This window comes from Lepisosteus platostomus, unplaced genomic scaffold (genome assembly GCF_059453375.1).
Source record: "Lepisosteus platostomus isolate fLepPlt1 unplaced genomic scaffold, fLepPlt1.hap1 Scaffold_78_H1, whole genome shotgun sequence".
Classification (NCBI taxonomy): domain Eukaryota; kingdom Metazoa; phylum Chordata; class Actinopteri; order Semionotiformes; family Lepisosteidae; genus Lepisosteus; species Lepisosteus platostomus.
In genome coordinates, this window is record NW_028291690.1 from 164,231 (window position 1) to 185,537 (window position 21,307).

Consider the following 21,307-nt stretch of genomic DNA (forward strand, 5'->3'; position numbering starts at 1 on the left):
AACATTTTGTTAACAGGCATTCTGCCTCAGCCTAAACACCTATAGCTTGCAAAGAGCATGCTATTAGACAGGCACCTCTACAAGACCTTAAGAGTCTCTTAAACTAGTGATAGTAAGGTGTTCCCAATGGGCGATGTTCGGCTTTCAAATCATCACTCCGTGGAAGCGCCGAGATGCAGCTGTTTAAGGCTTAGAAGCAGCTGACTGTTTCACTACCTAGCTGATCACTGTCAGTCAGGGAGCTTAGAGGTGAAAAGCCTGTCTGAGAGACAATTCGCCGTCGATCAGTTCAATATGTTCCGTACCAGCTCGGCGCACCTGAGATCATCTTGGTAGCCGTGTAGCTCAGATGAGTGAGAGCGTGTGTGTGTACCACCGTGATTGGATGCCGGCCCTTCTCAGGTCACAGTAAACCTTCTGCTGCCTAACTTCCCTAATTTTGGGGATCCCTTTGAAAAATCAAAGGAAAAAAAAAACTGGCTCTTCATCAGCGTGATCGACCCAACCCAGTGTGCCCCAGTGGCCTAATGGATAAGGCACTGGCCTCCTAAGCCAGGGATTGTGGGTTCGAGTCCCATCTGGGGTGCTCCTGTCCCTTTTTGAGCGTACAAATGTCCTTGTGATTTGCAAAGCTGCAACCCCACCTTACTCAGTGAGCGTCTCTGCTTTTCTCTCACATACAGTTGGGAGAAAAACTTTTGTAAACAGCCCTTCGGAATGATGTGGATTTCTGCATGAATGGCTCCTAACATGTGATCTTATCTTTATCTAAGTCATAATAATTAATAAAGAGAGTCTGATTTAACAAAGAACACACACCCAACATTTGACATTGCTGTTTCTTTATTGACCAAATGGTTTAAACAATCAAGGTCATTGATGGAAAAAGTACGTGAACCCTTATATTAAGGAGCTAGTGGAACCTCCTTTATGACAAAAACCTCAACCCCCACTTTCTGTAGCGGCTTGTCAGACCTGAGCAGCGGTTAGGAGGTATTTTGGCCTATTCCTCTATGCAAAACTGTTTCAGTTCATGTATATTTTTGGGATGTCTTGCGCTGAATGGCCTGCTTCCGATCACGCCACAGCACTTCAATGGGATTGGGGTCAGGACTCTTACTTGGCCATCCCAACATACGGAATTTCTTCTGTTTCAGCCACTCTGTTGTTGATGTACTCCTTTGTTTTTGTCATGTTGCAAGACCCAGCGTCTTTTGAGTTTTAGATCACAGGCAGACACCCTGACATTCTGCTGTAGAATTTCCTGATACATCTCGGAATTCATCGGTCCCTCGATGATTGCAAGCCGTACAGCCTCCGCCATGCTTCCCAGGTGGGATGAGATTTTTGAGTTGGTATGCGGTGTTTTGTTATCTCCAAAAATAACGCTGTGCACATTTACCAACAAGTTCAACTTTTGTCACGTCTGTCCACAGAACATTGTTCCAGGAGTTGCTGTGGAACATCCATGTGGTCTTTAGCAAACTTGAGAGGGGCATTGGTGGTTTTTTTGGGGGGAGAGCAGTGGTTTCCTCCATGGTGACCTCGCATGATCACCACTCCTGTTCAGATTTCTTCTTATGGTGGACTCATGAACACAGACGTAAGACAAAGTAAACCACCTGTTTGCTAGATCCCATCCCCACTCAGCTAGTCAAAGATTCCCTCGAAGGACTGGCAGGACCTATAATTAGTATGATGAATGCATCGCTTGCGTCAGGCGTCGTACATGATCAATTTAAGGTAGTGGTTCTTAGACCGCTCCTTAAGAAGTCAAATTTGGATCCACAAGTTCTTAACAACTACAGGCCTGTCTCAAAGGTCCCATTTCAATCTAAAAGTCTTGAAAGAATAGTTGTTGCCCAACATCAAATGGATTCAAATAATATACTTGAGAAATTTCAGTCTGGTTTCTGAAACTGCATTAACAAGAGTCGTAAATTATATTCTCTTAGCTACTGATGCGGGGAATGCAACAGTGCTAGGTTGCAACAGTGCTAGGAATGCAAACTTTAGGTTGCGCTTCTTCATGCTGCATGATTGGCATGAGTGGAGCTTTTTAAACGTCTGTACTTACTGCGCCCCATAAGAAATCGTTTGTCCCTGTTCAAAAGAGATTGTGCGATGTCCTGCAGCGTTCGCAAAGCAAACCTTTGACAGTTTGAATAGAGGAATTTATTCTGCTTCCTGTGCATGCAGTAGTTACAAACTTGAACGTCTTTGCACGATCTCCTGCAGTTTTCAGTGGGCAGGCTTGGTCAGATGGCTTGGAAAAACGCACTGTGTTTCGGCTCGGGAAACATCATGAGCAGTGTCCTGCGTGTTTTCTGTGTATAGCTGTCTTTTAACGCATACAGAATTCATTCGAAATCATTGATTTCTCCAATTAACAAGGATCCCTTAAATGATGAGTCAAAGTAACATCTAATCGGATTAGTTTCCTTAGAGCTGGTTCAGAGTTTGGTCAAGAGTTTACCTTTCACAGATGAGCAAAGAAGAATGTTGGGGGTGCACGCTTCAAGGCACCTTACAGCTGTAGGGAGTGATTCGAGACGATTCGTGGCGTGTGCTCGTTCCCATATACCATACGCCCCGGCGTGCAGTGCTAGGATGACGTACAATACCGCTTGGGGACGTAACAGCGTTATATGCAAGTGCGGGACATGAGGGTTTTCGTTTGTTCGTTTTGTTTTGCTCTGCTTTGCTTTGTTTTGCTTTCCATCGCGTTGGTAAGAGCGTAAATAAAAAGGCGATTCCTGCGTCTACCACTAATGTAAGAGCTATTTCAAGTGCGACGTGGTGCGGCTTTTCAAATGCTTGTGGGCATTTCTCTGTTGTTGATTCTTTTTTTGTGTGTAACAAAGTGGCATTTTCATGTCCGGACGGGGAGACTTTATCATTCAGACATGAAGCCACCCTTAAGTCCTCTGAGGCGTGTCTGTCTGCAAGGCTTGTATTTTGGAAATGTTTTTTTGAAACGGAGAACGACTTTGAAATAGGCTTCCGCCGGCGCCTCGCGATCCAGGTAAGATTGTAGCAAGAACGCAGCGGCGGTGGGGCTTGCTGTAGTCGTGGCCGAGTGGTTAAGGCGATGGACTAGAAATCCATTGGGGTCTCCCCGCGCAGGTTCAAATCCTGCCGACTACGTTGTCCGCCTCCAGTCGGTGTGTTCCGGCGCAAGCAAAGAAGCGCGCCTCTTTGCTTTTCCTGGTGGTTTTAAAACGCCCAATCGCTTGTACCCGCTGCCTTGGAAATAAATTCTTCAGCGTCCGCGAATGGCATTTTGCAGCTGGAAGCATATGTCGACGCTTTTTGCACAGAGCACCAAAAAAGCGTCTTTTTTGAAGGCCCAGACACTGAGCGTTGGTGGTTCAGTGGTAGAATTCGTGCCTGCCACGCGGGAGGCTTGGGTTTGATTCCCGGCCAATGCAGTGGCTTTTGCAGCGAGCGGCTCCATCACTTGCATCCCCTTGCAACTCGCAACTGAAAACCCACTGAAGCTAAGCAGGTGTGAGCCAGGTCAGTACCCGGATGAGGGTGAGCTACAGGGAAAAACAAAGCTTCCAGCTGGATGCGGTGTTAATGGTGCCGGCGGGGGGGCGCTCACCCTGAGGTCTGTGCGGGTCCCAATGTCCCAGCATAGTGACGGAGACGCTGTGTTGTAAAAGGGCGCTGTCTTTCGGATGAGATGTAAAACCGAGGTCATAGTGCTCTGTGGTCATTAAAAGTGACCACCAAAACCTTTGACAAAAGCTCTTGGTAATTGATGGTCTTCAATAATGCTTCTCCTTTAGGTACATTTTAAATCAGCTGAAAAATGCTGTGAAATGGGGGGACACTTCAGGCCAGTGTAGGATTTGGGTTACAAGAACCATGAAACTGCACGAGAAAGCCCGTACACTGAATTACACGGCTTTCTATTCAAAGGAGGGCAAAAGAAATTCCCTGAGTTTGATTTTTTGCAGCACAGAGAGGACCACTGTCGCGAGGCTGGTTAGCTCAGTTGGTTAGAGCGTGGTGCTAATAACGCCAAGGTCATGGGTTCGATCCCCGTACGGGCCAGGTTCCTTTCTCCTGTCTTACCAAAGCTGTTAGGTTCCTTTCCGTGGTGAGATGGGTTGTCATGCAACGCTGCCACATAGTGCCGACAGACAAGAGTGTTGCGGGAGAAGAGAAAAGTGTTTGAAGATTTAAGAGTCTTAGGTGGAGTCAAAATCAAGTGTCACAAATGCAAGTGGTTGGATTTCCAATGTTTAATATGGTAAAAATAAGCAGAAGTTATCTGCCGGTCATGGCACAGTCTGCCATGCTTTTGTCAGATACTGTAAAGTGGTGTCGAACTGGAGCCTCACCATTTGCATATGTGAGGCTCCAGTTATACATCGAGTGTCACATTAACTGACAAAAATGAAGAGAGTTAAAGCAGCTGGAGAGGTTTTCTTACATCTTTTGAGCTGACACAGTTTTGGAAAATGTTTCTTTCACGCTGCACTGTACAATATAGGCAGCCAAGAGTCTCCAAAACAATACAGAATTGACAGATAGGAGAAAATTCCCACTCGTCCTGAAGTTCCCAAAATCCAGCACTGAGCGTAAACAAAGTGTCTAAGTAGCGTGGGAATGCTAACCCTAACCCTAGCTGGAGTTTGAGCAATCCAGCACTGAGCGTAAAAAGATGAGTCAAAGTAACGTCTAATCGGATTAGTTTCCTTAGAGCTGGTTCAGAGTTTGCTCAAGAGTTTACCCAGTGGGCATTGATTCGTCGAATATACGTATATTCACGGCGAAAATACGGCTATACGTATATATACGTCGCCTCGACGTATAATCAACGTCGAATTGCAACCGTAAAATCGACGACATTAATAAACGCATATATAACGTCGAAAACACATCTAACACAGTGCCTGAGGCTTTTTACTGTATGTATCGTGTGTGCCGCAACTAGGAGTAAACGGCACTCTGCACAGTGTACGAAGTAAATTATTTTCGCAGTAATTAATTTACACGTGTATAATAAATATAGTAAATATAATAAATTAATTACTGCGAAAATAATTTTCTTCGTAAATCCTGCAATCCAGATGATTGGGGTATTGGTGCATGGCTACAGTCTGTGCTAGGAACATGGAGAGGGTCTCTGGTTCAATACATATTTGTGGGTCTGGTATTATTCGTTATGATCATATCGTTAATATCCTGTTTGAAAAACATGTGGACTAAAGCTGCTGCTTCTGTGCTAATTGTACGCCCTGAAGGGATCATGAAGGTCAAAAAATGATTTCATGGGAAAGGTTCTCTTATCTAGTGGCAGAACCTGATGGGTAGAACAATATAGTTTTAAGGGGGGTTACCCTTGGGAGTGATTCCCCTAGATGCAAATGATTATTGTGGTTTATTTGTTCATAATAAGATGTTTTGCAGGAACGGAACAAAGAGAAATTTTACAACTTCAGCTAGAATTGTTCTGCAAAACGTCACAGCTGAGGCAGGGGAACAATGTGTAGATTTTTCTAAGAGTTATTACCCAGTTGTTGACCAATCTGTTGACCAATGTTGACCAAAAAAGCCTAGGATTATGCTGGGCTCCAGCCCACAGGGATTTACCTGTGCTGTAAGAACTAATGAGTGAATAAGGAGACTGGATTCTGGTGAAAGACTTCAGGAAAAAGAAATGGTGTTCACTCAGGTGGAGGGGGCTGTACCAGGTGCTGCTGACCACTGCCACTGCTGTGAAGGTCACAGAAATGGTGCCCTGGATTCATGCTTCCCACTGTAAAAAGGTCACAAACGAACTGAGCAAAGCACAGGAGTGATGTCTCCACAAGGACAGATGGGGATAACCTGCTTGGGACTGATGTGCACAGCCTTTTTCCTTTTTATGTAGAAGCCTGTCACCACCCCAAAAGAGGAAGAATCTAAACACGAAGCCTCTTTGTATACAAACTGGCTGAATGAAACTGATAATGAGGGGGATATGAGTAATTTGTGGTATAAATTTATAAATCATACTGTAAAGTTAAAGAAATTTAATGCATCTTGTTATATATGTGCTTTAATGCCTCATTCTACAGCCTCACCCATGCGACTTTTTATGAAATGTACTCTTTTATTAATATCACGTTAGAAGGCTTAGACGCTATTAAACAAGAATTAAGGGGAGTTAGATTAATGGCACTTCAGAACAGGTTCGTGCTGGACCTTCAAAATGCAGCATCTGGAGGAGTCTATGCTTTAGTAGGAGACTCCTGTTGTACATATATTCCAGCTAATGACTATGATTACGGAAATCTTACGCTCGCTATTCAGCATTTGAAAGAACTAAAAGACAAGGTGAATAAAGAGAGAGGCATAAAAGATACACTGGCTTTTCTCTCCTGGTTAGAATCACTGTTTGGGCCAGGGGGAATGTTTTTCTTTTAAGTTACTAACACCGATTATAGGGGCTGTGATACTTGTCTTCCTGTTTTTATGTTGCTGTATGACATGTATTATTCCAATGCTTCGAAATATGGAAATATGGTACCTAGGGGGATAAACTGTTCATCCTTCCAGTCTGGAGAATTGGCAGCTGTCTGACGTCAGTAAGTGATCCTTAAAAATTAATAGTTCCATGACAGTGTGCATCACCAGAAAATCAATTTCAATGCATTAAAACTCTTGTTATCCTTCTGATCATTGAAGTGTCATTGCCCCAGCACTGTATACTCTTACTTTTGACGCCTGTCTGAAGTTGGATCCATTTCTAAGAATGGTGACTCACATATCCTCATGCTCAACTTTGGCTCAACCACACAAACTATGAAGATAATCATCTGCTTTTGCTCCAAGATTTATGTTACTAGGCTCTCTCCTGGGGATCCTCGTGTTCAAACATTGCCCTTATTGTGGATGATCCATGACAGAATTCAGGGAATTCAGAATTCTGATACCTCAGCTCAGATTCTGACTGGGCAGACTGTCATTGCCTGGTGTGAATGTGTGCATATCTGTTTTTGTGCATGTTCTGTGGCCTGTTGTACAGTACATCACAAATGAAAGGGAAATGGAAAACTAAAATAAGACTCAAGTGTTTTATCTTTCATTAACAGTGTTTCATTAGTATCTATGCTAGATCCTGTCATCCACTGCTTACCACGACAGGCTCTAGCACGGGATAGCAGCTAATACATTTAACAATCTCACTGCACAATGTTGTATATTCAAGGGCTGATCTTCTGTACTTTTTCTTTCACTTTTCATGTCTTAGAAACTCAGTCCTGCCAGGAATAATCTGAGAACAAAATCAATCTGAGTGAAAATCTAAGCAGAGGAAGATTGTTTTACAGAGTCAACAAGGTCTAATTCAAGGTCATCAGCACTAACAACATTCTCTCTGGAGACAGGCGATAAGAAAATTGAAAGTGTGTATTGTTACACAACAGCAGAGACTATGAGTTATGCTATCATGAGAGTGGTGATGGATTTTTTTCATTGCTTAGTTTTGCAGGTTCTGTACATTTGAACATTCAAAGTGACTAAAGTAAAGGAGTTTTCCCTTTTTACCACATAATTCCCAAAAATCAACACTAATAGAAAGCCTAATTCCAGCCAAGATTCAATTACAGTCTCTCAAGCATTCCAGCAGTGGATTTCATGACTTCAGACAGCCATCTTTATCAGTGGAGAACTCAATGCTCTGAGGTTTACTGGCAGAGTCTCACACTGGGTAATATGTTGGTAAATAATGTCCTATGGAATTCTACTATTGATAAATTCTACTATGGAACTGGGATGTGTCCTGAAAAAATCTTCTATGATAGTGGTACAGTCCATCACACCCCACCTACAGCCTTTAAAAGAGAAAAAAAAACTGACAACAACAAAGTAAGTCTGTGGTGTAATCAACTAGGTCTTGCAAACATACTTAACCTCTTCCAGCTACCAACATTACAAATGCTGTTTACACATTAGATGGTTATTTTTTGGCTTCTGATATTATGGTGGAAAAAGAGCCCTGGAATCTTTGTAGAAGGACAAAAGACGGAAAGAACAGGCAGTGTAACCATGGCGAAGAGAAGGGAAATATTGGAGAGAGCTTTTTTCATACACTTTTTATCATTGTTTTTCCAGCCCAACAATGATCAACTAATATGGGCAGGCGTCCTGTGCCAAATCCAATCTACCTTTCTTCCAAGCATACAGGAATGTCAGTGAATTAAATATTGACATATGAAAATACCCAAAAATATGCAATCACACATATGCAGTTTGAGCAAACATAAGACAATACCCAAGTACCACAAACTACCAGGCATCATTAGCAGTTCAGGTGGGGAGCTGTGTCAGCATGCGTAGGCTGCAAAGGAACAAGTAATAGGTCTATTCCATGCTTAAAAGAGAAGAAAGAAAACACAACATTTCAGCCGTGGAGCCCTCACACCTGAAGAAGGCTCCACGGCCGAAACGTTGTGATTTCTTTCTTCTCTTTTCATCTAGTGTCATTAGCCAGTTCCTGTCAAAATAAAATAGAAAAGGATAACATTCTAGAGAGAGTTTGAAATACCAAGGTACAATTTAAACCATATTTCTTCCACTACAACCACAATATTTTGGAGAGATCGCTGAGCCTAACTGTTCTGGCATGTCCGTTAGCCTCCGTCCTGCTTCAGCAATGAATGCAACGGGGCACATTCTGAGGGAGATGCGGTCAATCAGGTTACAGGAAAACCACGCTATGCTTTTTTTTGAGATCCTGAAAAGGACAGAGGGGCCATGTATATGTGTGCAGCTGGATATGTAATTGCAGGTGGCGTAGCAAATTCTGCTGAAGCCCCACTGCCTGGTGTGGATGGTAGCTGTGCATGTTGCAGCAGAATTGTGCATGTGAGATCAAGGGGGCATGTCATGTGTTTGATCACTTCACTCCCTTCCGGAAGCACGTGACTCCCTGAGTCCAAAAAATTTGTAAGTTCTTTGGATGACCTGTGGACCGATCTTTCAGGATGAAGAATTCCTTAAGAAGAATAGATCTCGGCCCACCATCCCAATGCCTCCATCTGAAAACAGCAACCTCCCACTGCCCTTAGTCTGCAAGGCAGTCCTTTCAAGTGCGATGATGACGCCGGGACCTTCGTTGCCTATTGTACGAGCTGAACTTTTGTGCTCATCAATTCAAGGCTCTTTCCATCAACTCATCTTGTCTTTTGATGCTTCATGTTTTGTGCTCCTTTGACTATCGGCATATCGGGTGACTGCAAACACTGAAGTTCTTGCTTACGGAGTGTGGAACAGTGTTTTCAAGTGATCGCTGTTCTGTCATGTTGACGCCGAGTGAATCTTTCTTTGGCAACATGGGCAGGCTGACAGCAGCGCGAGCTAAAGTAATGGCAAATTTCTTGACTTATTTCTGAATGTGAATGTTCTTTAGAAAAGGGATGCGGCGTTGCTTCTCCCCCGTGTAAAGGTCACGCATTCCAGACGTGGTTATGAGCGAACAGTTGCCGCAAGTGTTTGAAAAGAGCAAGAGAGGAAGCAGCCCTGCCCCGTGTGAGGATCAAACTCAGGACCTTCAGACGATGAGACTGACGCGCTACCAACTACGCCAACGAGGCCAGCTGCAGTACACAGCTGGAAAGTTTGCCTCATATGGATTTCAGTCGCCCGTTCCCTAATCTTTAGACGCCCTCTGCTGGATGTTGCATTTGCCTTTTGATCTCACCGATACTTTTTTGGTCTGTTTCTGTTGCGAGTCCGTTTTTCAGATCTCACCTAGCACAAGTCTCTCTGGCTGAAGTGGCCTCTCTGCTTCAGCATCGTGCCCTCACTCAGCCATTAAAAACGTCACTCGGACTTCTGACATGCTGACATGAAATGTCAAGAGAGAGTGGCGGAGACGCTCAAGGCAGAGAGAAGATGAAGAGGGGGCGTGGCTGCAAAATGATTGACAGCTGCATGACGCTCTCCATGCAAGGCGTGACCACAGGCTAAAGGACACCTTTCGGCACATCAAGCTCTAAGCACACACCTGGAGGACGTGGTAAATGATCCCGTTATCTCTCGCATGCAAAGCGAGCGCTGTACCATGCAAGCTAACCCCCCTCGCTGGGGCTCATGCCTCGGTGTCGCCTAGTGCCGCTTGTTCCCCTCTTACCGAGTGCAGTTCACTGCCCTTCGTCTGCAAGGCAGTCGTGTAATTGCGGCTTTCTTGACTTATTGATGAAGGTCTGACTGGACGAGCGAATGACGCCTCTCCCCCGTCCTCAAGCTCGCTGACAGAATAAAATGGAAAGTGCTGCTGTGGCTCATTGGTTTAGGGGTATGATTCTCGCTTAGGGTGTGGGAGGTCCTGGGTTCAACTCCTGGATGAGCCCTTGTGTGCTCTTTTTGTCCTCGTCCACAAGACTGGGAACTGCATGGGCGAATGTGAAGAAGATCCTTCTCGAACGTGCAAACCGTGCGAGAAGAGGGGGCGCTTGTTTCCAGCCAAAACTTCTCGCGTGTGAGACAAGCTGACCATCGCTGCAGGAGGTGGGAGGGTCACTCTGGTAGACAGGGCTGACCTTCGGCAATAGGATTTATACTCTCCAAGATGATATTTGCACTTTCTGGAGAGGCGATTTTCTCCACTTCAGTAGCCCGATTTCGTCGATTGCGTGGAGAGGGCTGTAGAATGTGGCGGCGCCTTTCCTGCTCCGTCCATGACAGGCGTGCTGGTCTCTGGATAGAGAGCACGGTCCATCAGCACACTCCAATAAAGGCACTGGAAGCAGCTGAATCGCAATGGCGAAGCTCAGCGCTGGGCCGCTGGGCACATCTTACCACCGTTTCCGTAATGTAGTGGTTATCACGTTCGCCTCACACGCGAAAGGTCCCCGGTTCAAAGCCGGGCGGAAACAGACTTCTTTTGTCGCCACGCACAAAAGGGGATTGGGGATTCGCCTAGCGCTGTGATCGAACAGACCCACTCACCTCTTAGTGTGGCGGGATCTGCACAGTGCATGTCGCAGCGCATCCTGCTTTCACTTCAATGCGCGTCCTGATGTACCCCGGTCTCCCGCGTGACAGGTGGGGACAGGTGACAGGTCCTATACTAACGAGGAAGACATCGCTCTCTCCGACCCCCGGCATCGTGTCCCGACCCACCGTGCTGGAAGCCGACGGGTGCTGTGATTCCTTTACGGAGCAGAAATGACAACCGAGGAGCCGAGAGATCATTTCAGCATTTCGCGTCTGAACGGAAAACACAAACGACCAACTCAGAATGACTTGCCTTTGACGCTTTTCAAAGCGTTCTTTGTGCACGGCGACTGCGCCGCCTAGCAGATACAAATGGGTTGTACAACTTTAAACTAGCAAATGGAAGACAGCTAAGCCCCCTCTCTTTTAGCCCAGGTTCGATCTGTCTCCCAGAATCACCAGGGCGCACACACACACACCCGTGCCGTTGAAGTGCTCTGCTTCATTTCTAAGGGCAACTCAACATTCACTCCTACCCCGAGTGCAGAAAAGACAGTGTCTGCAGCAACAGCAGCTCAGGTCTCTGCACAGGAGCTAAGCTGCCCCCATCTCCTCTGCTCTGCGGCTCCTGTGGAGTGGAGTCCTGCCTGGAGCTGTGTTTGCAGGCGGCGGCTCCCCGCGCCCTGTCTGTGCGTCGTGAAATTAATTAATAACGTTAATAAATTTATAAAGTTAATAAAGTTATAAATTAGAAATTAATAACGATATAATTATATTCATGTACCGCAACACAAGAATAGTACACGCTGTACATTGTCTGTCGATAATGTTTCTGTAGTGCTTTTTCAGCACTCAGCATATGACTGTGCTGGTGGTGCTGTGGGTTAGGTTCCTGACTTCCATATCACACGGTCTATGATTGAATCCCATCGAACTATGACTTTACTTTTTAACAAACATTTCTTTGAAAAAATGAAACGTTTCCCTTGGTCAGAGATTAAATAAAACCTCACTTTTTTTTTGAGGTTTTACTGTGCAGAGTGAGGTTTTACCTCACTTTTTTTGAGCAGAAGGTTTACTGTGACCTGAGAAGGGCCGGCATCCAACCACGGTGGTACACACACACGCTCTCACTCATATGAGCTACATGGCTACCAAGATGATCTCGGGTGCGCCGAGCTGGTACGGAACATATTGAACTGATCGACGGCGAATTGTCTCTCAGACAGGCTTTTCACCTCTAAGCTCCCTGACTGACAGTGATCAGCTAGGTAGTGAAACAGTCAGCTGCTTCTAAGCCTTAAACAGCTGCATCTCGGCGCTTCCACAGAGAGATGATTTGAAAGCCGAACATCGCCCATTGGGAACACCTTACTATCACTAGTTTAAGAGACTCTTAAGGTCTTGCAGAGGTGCCTGTCTAATAGCATGCGCTTTGCAAGCTATAGGTGTTTAGGCTGAGGCAGAATGCCTGTTAACAAAATGTTTTTCTAAAGGTGTGTCCAAGTGGCTGCAAAAGGGCAACACTCCCGGGGCGCCGTGGCTTAGTTGGTTAAAGCGCCTGTCTAGTAAACAGGAGATCCTGGGTCTGAATCCCAGCGATGCCTTCTTTGTTCTGTCTTCTCGAACAGTACTGGTCATTATGGACAACCGCCTACGGCTAGACTTAATTAAATGCAAGTATTCATTTCCTGTCTTTAACGGGACTTGTTTTTCTTAAAATGGATGCAACTTGCAAAACATGAAATACAAACCTTGCTAATCAGCGCTAGCGGCTGGCAAAAAAAAAGTCAGCAATGTTTTTTTCTTTAACCTTAACCCTACTAATGGAGAAGAGTTAAACGACCGAGTTTATGCAGCTTAAACGGTGCGCACGTCGGGTTCTTAGCTGAAAGGGTGGTAAATCACGCTCACCCCAGTCCTTAATCTTTTAAAGAGGATACAAAATTGAACCTAGTCGCCACATCACATACATCCTGTTCAATGATAAAAAGGTAACATCTATCCTCGCTCCAGACTAAATCTCACGTTGAGGGCATATTTTTTTTCACTTTACCGTGAGTCGGGCTCGGCTGCACAGAGGAGAGAGCAGAGCAATGAGGTCACGGGGACAGGGGAATCACACGCTGGCGGTTTGAATACGCGGAAGATCACTGAGAGATCCACAGTACATGGACCCTCCGTGCGCCATCAGTCCGCACTCCGGACTCTGAATCCTGCCATCCGAGTTAAGATCTCGGCGGAACCTGAGGCGCAGGTCCTTCTTAAAACGTAATCTGGTGAGCATTTTTAGAATCGTACTTGTATAGATGTAGCCTTTAATGTGTTGCTAGGTTAAAATTGATGACTTCTTGTATTTCAGTAGGCAACTGCCCTCTTGATTTCGGATTTAATTTCTTTATTACAGGGGCGCTTTTATGAAGATAGAGTCATGTTCAGGTACTTTGCTTGATGGAGGAAGCTCATTTCGGACTCTATGATCTGCTCACCTGGAAAGGTCTGCTGTACTGCTACAAGAGAGAAGTAGAGTCTGGAAGAAGGGACAATTTTATGATGCTTTGGAAGGTAATGTTTTTTTTCTTTGAAATCGAAATGAATCAGAATATCAGTGCAAAAGACAAACTCTTGGTTTGGTTTAAAGAGATATGGTTTTAAAACAGACAACATGTAGAAAACAGGTGTTTCTCACTTTTGGAAAAGAATGGACCGGGGGTAATATTTTACTAGTTGCAGGGCTGAGCTCACTGGGTTACAGTCCAGCAGCGTCACACCAAGGCCAGTGGCGCAATGAATAACGCGTTTGATTACGACTCAGGAGATTGTAGGTTCGACTCCTACCTGGCTCGGGTCATTTTTAAACGCATCGGGCTGCTCCCTAAGTAGTCTGTGCTACTTACTGCATTGTAATTGTACCCAGTAAGAGATTTCCTTCATGTAAATGAACTGCACCTGACAGCTTTAGAAAAACACCTGGGCTCAGTACGGTGCTGAGAGCTTAGCGTTGCTGTTTTAATTAGCACGCACTGCATCCGCTATGGACCCGAACTTTTCAATTATTCCGATCAGTAAGTCAACACGTAGTCCACATGAAAGGTAGAAATATTCTCTTGTCTGTCTCTTGTTTGTATAGAACTGAATGTCCCTGACAATGTACTGTTAGTTTTAATTGAAGAACGGCATTTGTGTTCAAATATACCAGACAAGTTTACGTAACTGCTCATGCGACACTCAGTTGTAATTAGTCAAGAAATAAAGTCGAACAACAGCTGCGGGTTTGATTCTGAACGTATGAGATTGCAACGCCTTTTACTTCCATTGACAAATGATAGAGATTCGAAGAGAGATCCTTCAGACCAGCAAGCAAACCCACGGCTATTTCGGTTTTCTATCTAGGCAACGTTGGGGTCTGCAATAGCATACATGAAAGCGTGATGCAATTTCTGTGGCTACATTTGTTGCACGTCATGCACAGTAAGAGTGTTTCTAACACCAAATAAAAAGTCAACAATTAGTGATCACGCCTTCTCCTCAGTTAACCCACTGAAACCCTTGCTGTTAACAGTTCTTTACTGCGTGCTTTACGAGCACCTACATATCGTGTCGGTTGTGAAAAAGGACCAGCGCTGTTTTGTTTTCGCTGGGACCTTTAACACTCTAAATCGCCTATACCCGCAGCCTGTGAAATCGATTCTTCAGCACCCACGAGTGACGCTTTGCAGCTGGACGCAGATAACGATGCTTTTCTGCAACAAGCTTTCCAGCTGAATTTTCTCGGCAGCTCCGTACTGAACCTGTTCTCCATTGCAACATAGCGGAGGCTCGTCACGTCTATAGCAAGGCTGTGTAGGACCGCATACGCCACAGTGACTTGTACACAGACCACATGAAAGGCAAGCAAAATACACTTTTAAAATTCCAAAGACTCACAAGGTCAGAGGAACAGCGATGACCTGAACAGATCTGTTACAGAAGTCTAGGTTGACCTTTTTAGAGCTGTAATTGCATTTTTGTTTAATAGAAGATCAAATCTACTCGCATGTACCAGCACCTTACAGTTTATTGATGTTTATTCTATTTAAGTAATAAGATTGCTAACGATGTTGGACTTTAGCCGGTGTTTTTTAGAACAAATTGCTTACTCTTCTGTAAGGAATACGCAGTACGTGCCTTTGTTAGTCATTGCTCACCATACCTGTAACTTTATTATCTAACTCACTTCCTCAAATGGTGAAGGTCCACAAACATAAATGAAAAAAACCCAAATCCAAGTGTCTGTAAAAGCGCGGTGCTCCGCTGGCGCTGTTCCCTAGTGGCTTAAAGTGCCTGCCTAGTAAGCAGGCGATCCTGGGTCTGAATACCAGCGGTGCCTCTCTCCGTGTCTTGTTGTGCCGAATGTCTCATTTCAGACAAACATGTACAGCTTGGTTCAGTTTAATGCAAGAATTCATTTCCTTTCTGGAATAACTTGTTTTTGAAGAAATCCATACAGCTTGTGAAAGATGAAATCCATTTCTTGGTTGTCAGTGGAAAAAGATTGCCGGCTGCAAGAAGCGCAAGTGATTGTTTTCTTTGACCATAAACCTGCAAATGTAGGGCGCACAAAAGACAGTCAGACTCTGTGGTGCTGAAAAGTTGGTGGTTCAAGCCCCTCCAGTATGCGTGTCTCAGTTTTTCCAATGTAAACATCATCACCATCGCTAAAGAAGATGGCACAGAAGACTCCACAGCCGAAACGTTGTGCTTCTTTTCTTCTCTTTTCAGCATGGAGTAAACCTTTGCTTTATCCTTTGCAGCCTACGCATGCTGACACAGCTACCTTTCTCTTAACGCGCCTCAATCATTATTCACCAAAACCATCAGCAGAATGTGTCGCCTTTGTGGTGATGTCACTCCTCTGCTTCACAAATGTCCTTAGTGACGGGCCATTTCTTTCTGCCATTTTTCCGGAGCAGTTATTGATTGCTCCATCATTTCCCTCTTACTTTCCATCACTAGATTGAAAAGAAAAACAGAAACAGGCTGACAGGACGACAATCAAATTGCAAAAACTCATCAAAGCACTCGATAGAGTATTTGAATCCACAAGTAGCTACGAGCAACTTTGTCCTGGCTTGCATGAAAGTCGGAAAATGTCAAAAAGAAAAAGATGGTGGCTTTTTCATATTCGTTCTTTTATTTTTAGTTCGTTGCTTCTTCTGTCCATTGTCCTCCTGCCTGGCTCTTGACCTGTGACTGTTTGAACGCACACAGTAGACTTTCATGCAGGGGATTTGTCCTGAGCCTCTGTGAAAGACCCACCCACCCCCATAAATAACTGCTCTAGAAACACATGAATGCAAAACTAAACCACAGCTTAAAGAGGAGCTTGTCATGACCGCCAGGCAGTTAAGACCAACTCTTAAACAATCTAAACAGCACCAGCAGCGGGTGATTATTAACAAACGCCGCCGCACGAGTTAACCCACCTGCACACACTCCACCGTGCGGTACGCAGTGCTATTTTTACCATCTTTACCTGCTTCCCGCTGGTATTGAGTCTACTCCTTGAGAGCTCTACCTGGCGTTTTTTCCATTACCTCGTTTATTCTGGATATTGGACTCCCCTTCTGCCTTTTTGACTTTGGACCTCGCCTCTCACCTTGGACTGTTTGCCACCAGTGTTCTCCCTGGATTACGACTTACCTTACGCCTCTTGACCATGAAACAAAGCAAAGCAGAGCAAAACAAAATGAACAAACGAAAACCCTCACGTCCCGCACTTGCATATAACGCCGTTATGTGCCCAAGCGGTATTGTACGTCATCCTAGCACTGCACCCCGGGGCGTACGGTATATGGGAACGAGCACACGCCACTAATCATCTCGAATCACTCCCTACAGCTGTAAGGCACCTTGAAGCGTGCACCCCCAACATTCTTCTTTGCGCATCTGTGTAAGGTAAACTCTTGAGGAAACTCTGAACCAGCTCTAAGGAAACTAATCCGATTAGACGTTACTTTGACTCATCCTTTAAGGGACCCTTGTTAATTGGAGAAATCAATGATTTCGAATGAATTCTGTATGCGTTAAAAGACAGCTATACACAGAAAACATGCAGGACACTTCTCATGATGTTTCCCAAGCCGAAACACAGTGCGTTTTTCCAAGCCATCTGACAAAGCCCGCCCACTGAAAACTGCAGCAAATCGTGTAAAGACGTTCAACTTTGTAACTACTGCACACACAGGAAGCAGAATAAATTCCTCTTTTCAAACTGTCAAAGGTTTGCTTTGCGAACACTGCAGGACATCGCACAATCTCTTTTGAACGGGGACAAACGATTTCTTATGGGGCACAGTAAGTACAGATGTTTAAAAAGCTCCACTCATGCCGACGATGCAGCATGAAGAAGCGCAACCTAACGTTTGCATTCCTAGCAAATTCCTTTTATTTTTTGATAAATAAAGACAGTCTTGTTTAACAAACAACACACACAACATTTTACATTGTCAATTCAATTCAAATCAATGTATTTCTATATAGCGCCTTTCACAACAAGGTTGTCCCAAGGCACTTAACAATGCAAGTTGTTAAGAGCCTTGTGTCTAATATGCCGCCTAGGTTACGTGCTGTCTCTTTGAGGCAAATGTTTAAATCCTCTGAGTTAAGTGCTGAAGTTATAGTAGTCTTATCAGTATTGTTGCCTCCGATCAACAGATCCTCATTTTTCTCAGAGTTGAGTAACAAAAAGTTTTCACACATCCAAGTATTTCCTTCCTTAATGCATTTAACTAAACTGATAATAGAAGAGTTGTTGTTTGGTGTAAACAAAATGTTTATTTCAGTGTCATCAGCATATGAATGAAAGTTCATATTATTTTTTCATATTATCCTACCTAGCAGCAGCATGTAGAGAGAGAGAGCAATATTGGTCCCAGCACTGATCTTCTGGTACCCCAAATAGAACTGGTGACATTGATGAAGCAGTACAATTATTAGATATTTGAACATAATGAAAACGATGAGTAAAATGTGAAGTAAACCACTGAAGGACGGTTCCAGATAAGCCAACCTCAAACTCAAGCCTGTGTAACAAAACAGAGAGGTCAACCGTGTCAAAGGCAGCTCTAAGATCTAGAAGCACAAGCACTGTTGCATTCCCCGCATCAGTAGCTAAGAGAATATCATTTACGACTCTTGTTAATGCAGTTTCAGAAACCAGAATGAAATTTCTCAAGCATATTATTTGAATCCAGATACGATTGACGTTGGGCAACAACTATTCTCCCAAGACTTTTAGATTGAAATGGGACCTTTGAGACAGGCCTGTAGTTGTTAAGAACTTGTGGATCCAAATTTGACTTCTTAAGGAGCGGTCTAACAACCGCTACCTTAAATTGATCAGGTACAACGCCTGACGCAAGCGATGCATTCATCATACTAATTATAGGTCCTGCCAGTCCTTCGAGGGAATCTTTGACTAGCTGAGTGGGGATGGGATCTAGCGAACAGGTGGTTGACTTTGTCTTACGTCTGTGTTCATGAGTCCACCATAAGAAGAAATCTGAACAGGAGTGGTGATCATGCGAGGTCACCATGGAGGAAACCACTGCTCTCCCCCCCAAAAAAACCACCACTGCCCCTCTCAAGTTTGTTAAAGACCACATGGATGTTCCACAGCAACTCCTGGAACAATGTTCTGTGGACAGATGTGACAAAAGTTGAACTTGTTGGTAAATGTGCACAGCGTTATGTTTGGAGATAACAAAACACTGCATACCAACTCCAAAACCTCATCCCACCTGGGAAGCATAGCGGAGGCTGTACGGCTTGCAATCATCGAGGGACCGATGAATTCCAAGATGTATCAGGAAATTCTACAGCAGAATGTCAGGGTGTCTGCCTGTGATCTAAAACTCTAAAGACACTGGGTCATGCAGCATGACAAAAACAAAGGAGTACATCAACAACAGAGTGGCTGAAACAGAAGAAATTCCGTATTTTGGGATGGCCAAGTAAGAGTCCTGACCCCAATCCCATTGAAGTGCTGTGGCGTGATCTGAAGCAGGCCGTTCAGTGCAAGACATCCCAAAAATATACATGAACTGAAACAGTTTTTCATAGAGGAATAGGCCAAAATACCTCCTAACCGCTGCTCAGGTCTGACCAGCCGCTACAGAAAGTGGGGGTTGAGGTTTTTGTCATAAAGGAGGTTCCACTAGCTCCTTAATATAAGGGTTCACGTACTTTTTCCATCAATGACCTTGATTGTTTAAACCATTTGGTCAATAAAGAAACAGCAATGTCAAATGTTGGGCGTGTGTTGTTTGTTAAATCAGACTCTCTTTATTAATTATTATGACTTAGATAAAGATAAGATCACATGTTAGGAGCCATTCATGCAGAAATCCACATCATTCCAAAGGGCTGTTTACAAAAGTTTTTCTCCCAACTGTATGTGAGAGAAAAGCAGAGACGCTCACTGAGTAAGGTGGGGTTGCAGCTTCACAAATCACAAGGACATTTGTACACTCAGAAAGGGACAGGAGCACCCAGATGGGACTCGAACCCACAATCCCTGGCTTAGGAGGCCAGTGCCTTATCCATTAGGCCACTGGGGCACACTGGGTTGGGTCGATCACGCTGATGAAGAGCCAGTTTTTTTTTTCCTTTGCTTTTTCAAAGGGATCCCCAAAATTAGGAAAGTTAGGCAGCAGAAGGTTTACTGTGACCTGAGAAGGACCGGCATCCAATCACGGTGGTACACACACACACGCTCTCACTCATCTGAGCTACACGGCTACCAAGATGATCTCAGGTGCGCCGAGCTGGTACGGAACATATTGAACTGATTGACGGCGAATTGTCTCTCAGACAGGCTTTTCACCTCTGAGCTCCCTGACTGACAGTAATCAGCTAGGTAGTGAAACAGTCAGCTGCTTCTAAGCCTTAAACAGCTGCATCTCGGCGCTTCCACAGAGAGATGATTTGAAAGCCAAACATCGCCCATTGGGAACACCTTACTATCACTAGTTTAAGAGACTCTTAAGGTCTTGCAGAGGTGCCTGTCTAATAGCATGCGCTTTGCAAGCTATAGGTGTTTAGGCTGAGGCAGAATGCCTGTTGACAAAATGTTTTTCTAAAGGGGCCTCGCACTCTTTTCCAAGCAATGGTCACCATCCCCACCGAGTGTCACAATGTAGTCATGTCCTAGGACATCACCTGTTAGTCTCCATTTGTCTGCCACCAACACTTTAGGTTACGGGGTCACAACCGCACCCCGGAGACCAGAGGAGCCGTTGGCGTTCTGGCGGCGCAGATTGGGCTGAAGGTGGGGCGCTTGAATCTCGCTGTTGGAGGCCGTCTGAAACTGACCCAAGCCTTTCCCTTGAATTAAATGTAAATAAGAAATGAACCCCAGATGCACATGGAATCAATCACGTGTTTCCTTTGAGCCGTTTCAGAGACTGCTCCAGAGTTTACCTTGCACAGATGCGCAAAGATTAATGATGGGGGTGCACGCTTCCAGGCGTCTTACAACTGTAGGGACTGATTAGAGACAATTCGTAGCTTGTGCTCATTTCCCTCTATTCCCCGTGTTGCAGTGGTAGGATGACGTAAATTCCTGCTTCGACACGTAACGGGATTATAATCAAGTGCAGGAGCTGAGGGCTTTAGTTTTGTTTCGTTTTCCATGGCGTTCGTAAGCGCGCAAAACAAAACAAGAAAACAATCCAACTACTCCAACTACAGGCTGATCAAGGTATCTCCCCTGCCAGGTAAGCCGAGAGCCGCAGGCGATGAGCCCGGAGCTGAACGGGCCCCACTGGCTCGTTTGTAAGGCCAGGTGCATTGCCAACCACGACCGGCAGGGCAGAGGCCTTGAAGGCGGCCTGGGCTCCTGCAGCTGTCCAGCCACGCACTCTGGTTTCTCTTCATCTCGTACAAATCTTTTGCCTTTTACTAAAGATTTCCAAGTAAAGGAGCATGAATGAGTTCCATACAATTTTTGTGCTTCCCTGCCTTCGGGTGGGGCGCAGCTGGGCTGGTCAAAGAGAGAAAACAAAACCGCTCACAATCGCTCTTATTACGGCGACTGTGGCCGTCTGCTCTGCGAGTCCTCGGTCTCCGCCTGTCTGATTGGCGCTCTTTCCTCTGGGAGGCGGGAAGTGTCCGGCCGCAAATATGAAGCGTTACAGCAACGACATGCCATGAGACGATTGATAACGATTTCCATAGGATCCCCGCGGTTGCCTGGCAACCGTCAGCTTTGTGCAGTGGCAGTATCGTAGCCTGTGAGGTTTAGCCGAGGCACGATTATTGCTAGTTGAAAACTTTTCTCGTCAGAGCGTGACATAGTCTTGCAGGCATCGTGCTGTCTAACTGCAAT

The 21,307-nt window shown here is 45.0% G+C and overlaps 5 non-coding genes and 1 pseudogene across 5 annotated transcripts; 5 read left to right on the forward strand and 1 right to left on the reverse strand.

Annotated features, from left to right (window-relative positions):
• The first annotated feature begins 513 nt into the window (after positions 1-513).
• On the forward strand, positions 514-586 carry trnar-ccu (transfer RNA arginine (anticodon CCU)). The gene has a single exon. It is a non-coding gene; the product is annotated as a tRNA-Arg (tRNA).
• A 2,479-nt stretch (positions 587-3,065) lies between these two features.
• On the forward strand, positions 3,066-3,147 carry trnas-aga (transfer RNA serine (anticodon AGA)). Its single transcript has one exon. It is a non-coding gene; the product is annotated as a tRNA-Ser (tRNA).
• An 841-nt stretch (positions 3,148-3,988) lies between these two features.
• trnai-aau (transfer RNA isoleucine (anticodon AAU)) lies at positions 3,989-4,062 on the forward strand. Its single transcript has one exon. It is a non-coding gene; the product is annotated as a tRNA-Ile (tRNA).
• A 15,402-nt stretch (positions 4,063-19,464) lies between these two features.
• trnar-ccu (transfer RNA arginine (anticodon CCU)) lies at positions 19,465-19,538 on the reverse strand. The gene has a single exon. It is a non-coding gene; the product is annotated as a tRNA-Arg (tRNA).
• A 1,298-nt stretch (positions 19,539-20,836) lies between these two features.
• On the forward strand, positions 20,837-20,953 carry LOC148631347 (U5 spliceosomal RNA). The gene has a single exon (XR_015934800.1). It is a non-coding gene; the product is annotated as a U5 spliceosomal RNA (small nuclear RNA).
• A 230-nt stretch (positions 20,954-21,183) lies between these two features.
• LOC148631348 (U4 spliceosomal RNA) lies at positions 21,184-21,263 on the forward strand (annotated as a pseudogene).
• The last annotated feature ends 44 nt before the right edge of the window (positions 21,264-21,307 follow it).